A 6,257-nucleotide genomic window follows, 5' to 3' on the forward strand; every position below is an offset into this window, starting at 1 on the left:
GTAATGCTTTTCATATCTACTAATTCTTAAGGAGTAAATTTTTATGCTTTGAAGAATTATTATTTTTAATCATTTTTAAAATTTTTCACCCACTTCCCAGATAGCACCCTTCCATAGCCTCCCTCCCCCCACTAGAGCCCTTATACTCTGATATCCCTGCTACTGTCCACTGTGTTGTTGCCCCCCCCACTAACCTTTAAAAAAAGATCTCCATTTCATTTTAGAATATATTGTTCCTTGCAGAAAGACTCATTGTTTTTGCTACTAACATGGAGATGTTGGCACATGCATCTCTAATCTATATGTATCTGATTATTACTAGTCATAATTGGTGGCAACTGGATCCTTGGCGCCTGTGTATGTCTATAAAGTCGTCGGATGGACTTCAATGGTAATGTATATCAACTCTACTAATTAACATGATGTAAATTTCCATGCTTCATCCTAAAATATAATACACTTATTTAAATTTGTTAATTTTTTTGTGTGTATATATCACACAGAACATCCAACACCGTCATATTCAACTATACACCCACTTCCCAGATGGTACCCTCCCATAGCCTCCCTCTCCCCAGTAGACCCTTTATGCTCTGATATCCCTGTTACTTTCTGCTGTGTTGTCACCACCCCTAGCCATTCCCCACTACTTGCCCTTCTGGTGGATATAGTCACCCTGTCTAGAGGTCTTTGTTTTAGGAGGGTCAGCTGTTCCTCATCTAGCAACAATCAGTTGTCAATATTCCTTTAGATAAGATTGGGGTCTGTTGTTCATTTTCCCAGTTCTATGCTGGGTTAATATCTGGGAATCCCTTTGGCCACCCTGGCCAACAACTCAAAAGAAGGTATCTCCTATCTGGCATTGTTGCTTGTTATGTAGCCTTTAGCTATGCATATGGACTCTTAACAAATTATATTTGCCCCTTGAATCATGATTATACTTTCCTTTTGGGTATTTAAGGCCATAAATTTGGCCCAGATAAACCAATTTACTTTTACTCTTAAGGTCGTTTGCAGACCTGTTCCTCAGGGGTCACATGGGCTTGGGAGGAGCCCCTGATTCCTTTCTTTGGCCAGTTCTGCCTATGTGAAGATAAGCCAAAGGTCCTGCTCGAACATGGCCAGCTTCACTTGGAAGTATAGAGGAAATGACTCTTCTGTGTTGACCCTCCTCTTTGTATACTGGACACTGGTTCAAGTCCATCTTGTGGGGTATCCTCGGCCTCCTAGATCAAGAGGACAGGTGACCCACCACAATTACAAGACATTTTGAGAGATGCTCATAGTCCCCTGGAACTAGTCGACCTAGGAGGGCTAGGGGCAAAAACTGTCCTTTATGTCCCTCTGACCAAATTATTAAAAGCCTCAAAGTATGTCTGTTAAACATCCAAGAAGGTTAGTTCCACCAATCTGGTACTTTTAAGTACTGTATGTCATGTAGATAAATCATGGGCAAAGACCAATTGTTCTCAGATAAAGCTTACCTAGACATATATTTCTTGATCTGCTACATATAATTTTTCAGTAGGTTGTAGGAGTAATATTGTTCCCTCTAGTTTTCAAAACTAGCTAGGCATTATTTATCTCTCGCATTGTCTCACCCCTCTATCAAGGTTTTCCCACTTAAGGTGCCACCATTTCCCCCCTTTCTTCCTTAATAAAACCCTTCTCCTATGGTCCTATGTCTCTTGAACTCCTTCTTTCCCTTTATCCCCTAGGTTCCTGGTATAACCTTCCTTGCCCCCTCCCTTAAACTAACCAATTTTTATCCATATCTCCCTTATTAAGGCCTGTTTCCTATTATTCTTCTCCTGCAGGTTCTTCTTTTCCTTTTCCTCCCTGGTTCCTTTCCATTATGATTCCTGTAGCTATGTCTGGATACATACTCACTTATCAGGGTTTGATTCTAGGACCCATATATGAGGAAGAACATATGTCGATTTTTTTTTTCTGAGCTTGTGTTACTTCACTTAATATAACAGATTCTAGTTCTATCCATTTACCTGCAAATTTTATGAATTCATCTTTCTTTACTGCTGAGTAAAACTCCATCATATAAATGAACCAAATTTTATTATCCACTCATCAATTGAGGGACACTTAGGTTGCTTCCATCTCTTAGCTATTGTGAAAAGAGCAGCAACAAACATGGATGTACAAGTGTTTCTGCAAGAGGATGAGTTCTTTGGGTGTATGCCAAGGAGTGTTATAACTGGATCAAATGGTAGGTTCATTTGTGTTTTTTTTAAGAGTTCTCCACACTGCTTTCCATAGGGGTTGAACAAGTTTGCAGCCCCACCAGAAGTGGCTGAGTGTTCCCCTTTCCCCACATCCTCTCCAACATTTGGTATCATTTGTTCTCTTGATCTTAGCCAATCTGACTGGAGTAGGATGAAATCTTAAAATAGTTTTAATTTGCATTTCCCTAATTATTAGTGATGTTGAACATCTTTTTAGATGTTTCATAGCCATCTTTACTTCTTCTTTTGAGATCTCTCTGTTCAGTGCCTTAGCCCATTTTTAATTGGGTTACTTCTTGTCTTGATTCTCTGTTTTTCAAGTTCATTATATATTCTGGATATTAAACCTCTGTCAGATGTGTTGCTGGTGAAGATTTTCTCCCATTCTGTGGGTTTTCTGTTTGCTTCCCTGGTTGCCTGCATTGATGTACAGAAGCTTTTTAGTTTAATGAGGTCCCATTTGTTAATTTTTGCCCTTGTTTCCTGAGCAACTGATGTCTGGTTTAGAAAACCCCTTCCTATACCTATATATTGTAGGTTATTGCCAATGCTTTCTTCTAAGAGTTTCAGGCATCACATTGAGGCCTTTGATCCATTTGGAGTTGACTTTTGTGCAAGGTGGGCCCCTTTGCCAAATATCAGGTGGCTGAAATTGCATTTACTCATATTTGGGTCTTCAATTTTGTTCCATTGATCTATGGGCCTATTTTTTGCCAGTACCATGTTGTTTTTATGACTATAGCTCTTTAATACAGCTTAAAATCTGGTATAGTAATTCCCCTGGCATTGCTCTTAGTGCTCAGGGTTGTTTGGGCTATCTGAGGTTTTTTTGTTTCCATATGAATCTTAGGATGGTTTTTTCCAATTCTGTAAAAAAAGTTATGGGGATTTTGATTGGGATTGCATTGAATCTATAAATGACTTTGGAAGGATGGTCATTTTCACAATGTTAATTCTTCCAATCCATGAGCATGGGAGGTCCTTCCATCTTCTGATGTCTTCCTCTTTCTTTAAAGATTTAAAATTTTCATTGTAGAGCTCTAAAATGTCTTTGGTCAGGTTTATTCCAAGTTATTTTATTTTTTTGCAGCAATTGTGACAGGGAGGGTTTCCATGTGCTCTTTCTCTGATTGCTTGTTATTGGTATATAGAAAGGACACAGACCTCTGTAGCTTAATTTTGTAACCTGCCACTTTACTGAACGTGTTAATAATTTCTGGGAGTTTTCTGGGGGAATTTTTGATGTCTCTTAGAAATAATATCATATCATCTGCAAAAAGGGATAATTTGATCTCTCCTTTTCCAATTATTGCTCCTTTAATTTACTTCTCTTGTCTTATTTCCTTTGCAAGAATTTCAAGAACTATGTTAAGGAGGACTGGAGATAATGGACAGCCTTGTCTGGTTCCTGATTTCAGTGGGAATGCTTCCAGTTTTTCTCCATTTAGAATGATGTTGGCTGTGGGATGACTTTAATTATGTTGAGGTATGTTCCCTACAGTCCAATTCCCCCCAGGACTTTGATCATAAACACATATTGAATTTTGTCAAAGGCCTTCTCTGCATCTATTGAGATGACCATGTGGTTCTTGTCTTTGAGCCCATATATATGATTTATGACACTTATTGACTTATGTATATTGAACCATCCCTGCATCTCTGGGATAAAGCCAACTTGATCATGGTGGATGATCTTTTCGATGTGTGTCTGTATGCGGTTTTCAAGTATCTTGTTGAGAATTTTTGCATCTATGTTCATTAAGGATATGGGAGTATAGTTTTCTTTTTTGGTTGTATCTTTACCTGGCTTTGGTATGCGAGTGATGCTGGCTTCATAGAAGGAATTTGGAAGTTCTCCCTCCATTTCTATCTTTTTAAATAAATTAAATAGTATTGGATGTAGATCGTCTTTAAATGTCTGGTAGAATTGCTGTTAATGCATGTGGTCCTGGGATTTTTTTAGTCAGAAGGTTTCGTATTATGGTTTCAATTTCTGATGTGTTATGGGTCTGTTTAAGCTGTTATCCTCTTCTTGGTTAAGTTTTGGTGTTCCCATGCCATTAGATATCTGTCCATTTCTTTTTGGTTTTCAAACTTAGTAGCATATGGTTTTTTAAAGTATTCCCTTATAATGCTCTGTATCTTTCTGTTGTCTGTTGTGATATTTCCCCTTTCATCTCAGATTTTATTGACTCTTTCTTTCTTTTGGTTAACTGGGCTAGCGGTCTGTCAATTTTGTTTATCTTTTCAAAGAACTAGCTCTTGGATTTGTTGATTCTTCGTATTGTTTTCTTTATTTCAATTTCATTAATTTCTGCCCTGCTTTTTGTTATTTCTTCTTGTCTGCCGGGTTTGGGTTTCATTTGCTGTTGCTTTTCAAGTGTGTTGAGTTGCAACATTAAGTCATTTATTTGTGCTCTTTCCGATTTTTTGATGTAGGCACTTGCAGCTATAAACTTCCCTCCAAGGACCGCTTTCAGCATGTCCCAGAGGTGTTCTTGTATTGTAGTGTCCCTTTCATTTAATTCCAGGAATACCTTCATTTCTTTCTTAATTTCTCTTCTGACCCATTCATCATTCAGGAGTGTGTTGTTTAACCTCCATGTGTTCATGTGGTGATTAGGGCTTCTTCCGGTGTTGATTGTAAGCTTTATTGCACTGTGGTCTGATAGAATGCATGGAATTATTTCAATCTTTTTGTATTTGTTGAGGTTTGTTTTGTGCCCCATATATGTTCAATTTTGGAGAACGTTCCATGGGGTGCTGAGTAGGAAGTATGTCCTTTGGTGCTTGGGTGGAATACTTGGTAGATGCCTGTTAGGTCCATTTGATATATGGTATTGTTTAATTCATATGTCTCTCTATTAACTCTCTGCCCTGTTGACCTATCTAATGGAGACAGTGGGGTATTGAAGTCCCCTACTATTAATGAGTTGGGGTTAATCTGAGTCTTAAAATCGTGTAGTATTGTTTTTATGAAGTTGGGTGCACCAGAGTTTGTTGAATATATGTTCATGATTGTAATATCTTCTTGATTAATTTTCCCTTTGATCAGAATGAAGTGGCCCTCCTTATCTTTTCTGATTAGTTTTGGTTTAAAGTCTATTTTGTCAGATATTAGAATTGCTACATCTGCTTTTTTTAGTGCCATTTGCTTGGTATATATTTTTTTTTCCATCCTTTAACTTTGAGATAGTATCTGTCCTTGAAAGTGAGATGAGTTTCTTGCAGACAACAAAAAGATGGGTTTTGTTTCTTAATCCATTCACCTAGTCTGTGTCTTCTGACTGCGGAGTTCAATCCGTTAATATTTAAAGTTATTAATGAAAGATGAGTCTTGAATCCTGTCATTTTTATTTCTGTTTACATTCTTGATATAGCTGTGCTTTTCCACAGTTATACCTTCATTGAATTTCTTTCTGCAACCTCTTGGGTGTAGTCACTCCTTTCTTCAGATCTTTGTATTGCTTCCAGAACTCTCTGAAGGGCTGGTTTTGTGGACATGAATTCCTTCAACCTATTTATGTCATGGAAGATTTTTATTTCCCCTTTGACTATAATTGACATTTTGGCTGGGTATAGTAATCTGGGTTGGCATCAGTGGTCATTTAAAACTGGGAATACTTTGGTCCAGGCTCTTCTGGCTTTCATAGTTTGCATTGAAAAGTCAGCTGTAATCCTAATGGGTTTTCCTTCATGATTTGTTGTTTCTCTTTTGCAGCTTTCAGTATTGTCTCTTTGTTTTGTATGTTTAGTGTTTTTACTATGATGTGCTATGGAGAGTTTCTTTTCTAGTCCCGTCTGTTTGGTGTTCTGTATGCTTCTTGTATTTGTATGGGCATGCCTTTCTTTAATTTTGGGAAAATTTCTTCCATGATTCTATTGAAGATCTGGTCCATGCCATTATCTTGGGATTCTTCTCCTTCCTGTATGACTATGATTCATAAGTTTGGTCGTTTTCCTGCATATTCCATTCTTGTGCTTTCCTAAATTTTTCATAATCTTTGCTTCATCCGC

Source organism: Nannospalax galili, unplaced genomic scaffold, assembly GCF_000622305.1.
Source record: "Nannospalax galili isolate Female #2095 unplaced genomic scaffold, S.galili_v1.0 scaffold241, whole genome shotgun sequence".
Classification (NCBI taxonomy): Eukaryota; Metazoa; Chordata; class Mammalia; order Rodentia; family Spalacidae; genus Nannospalax; species Nannospalax galili.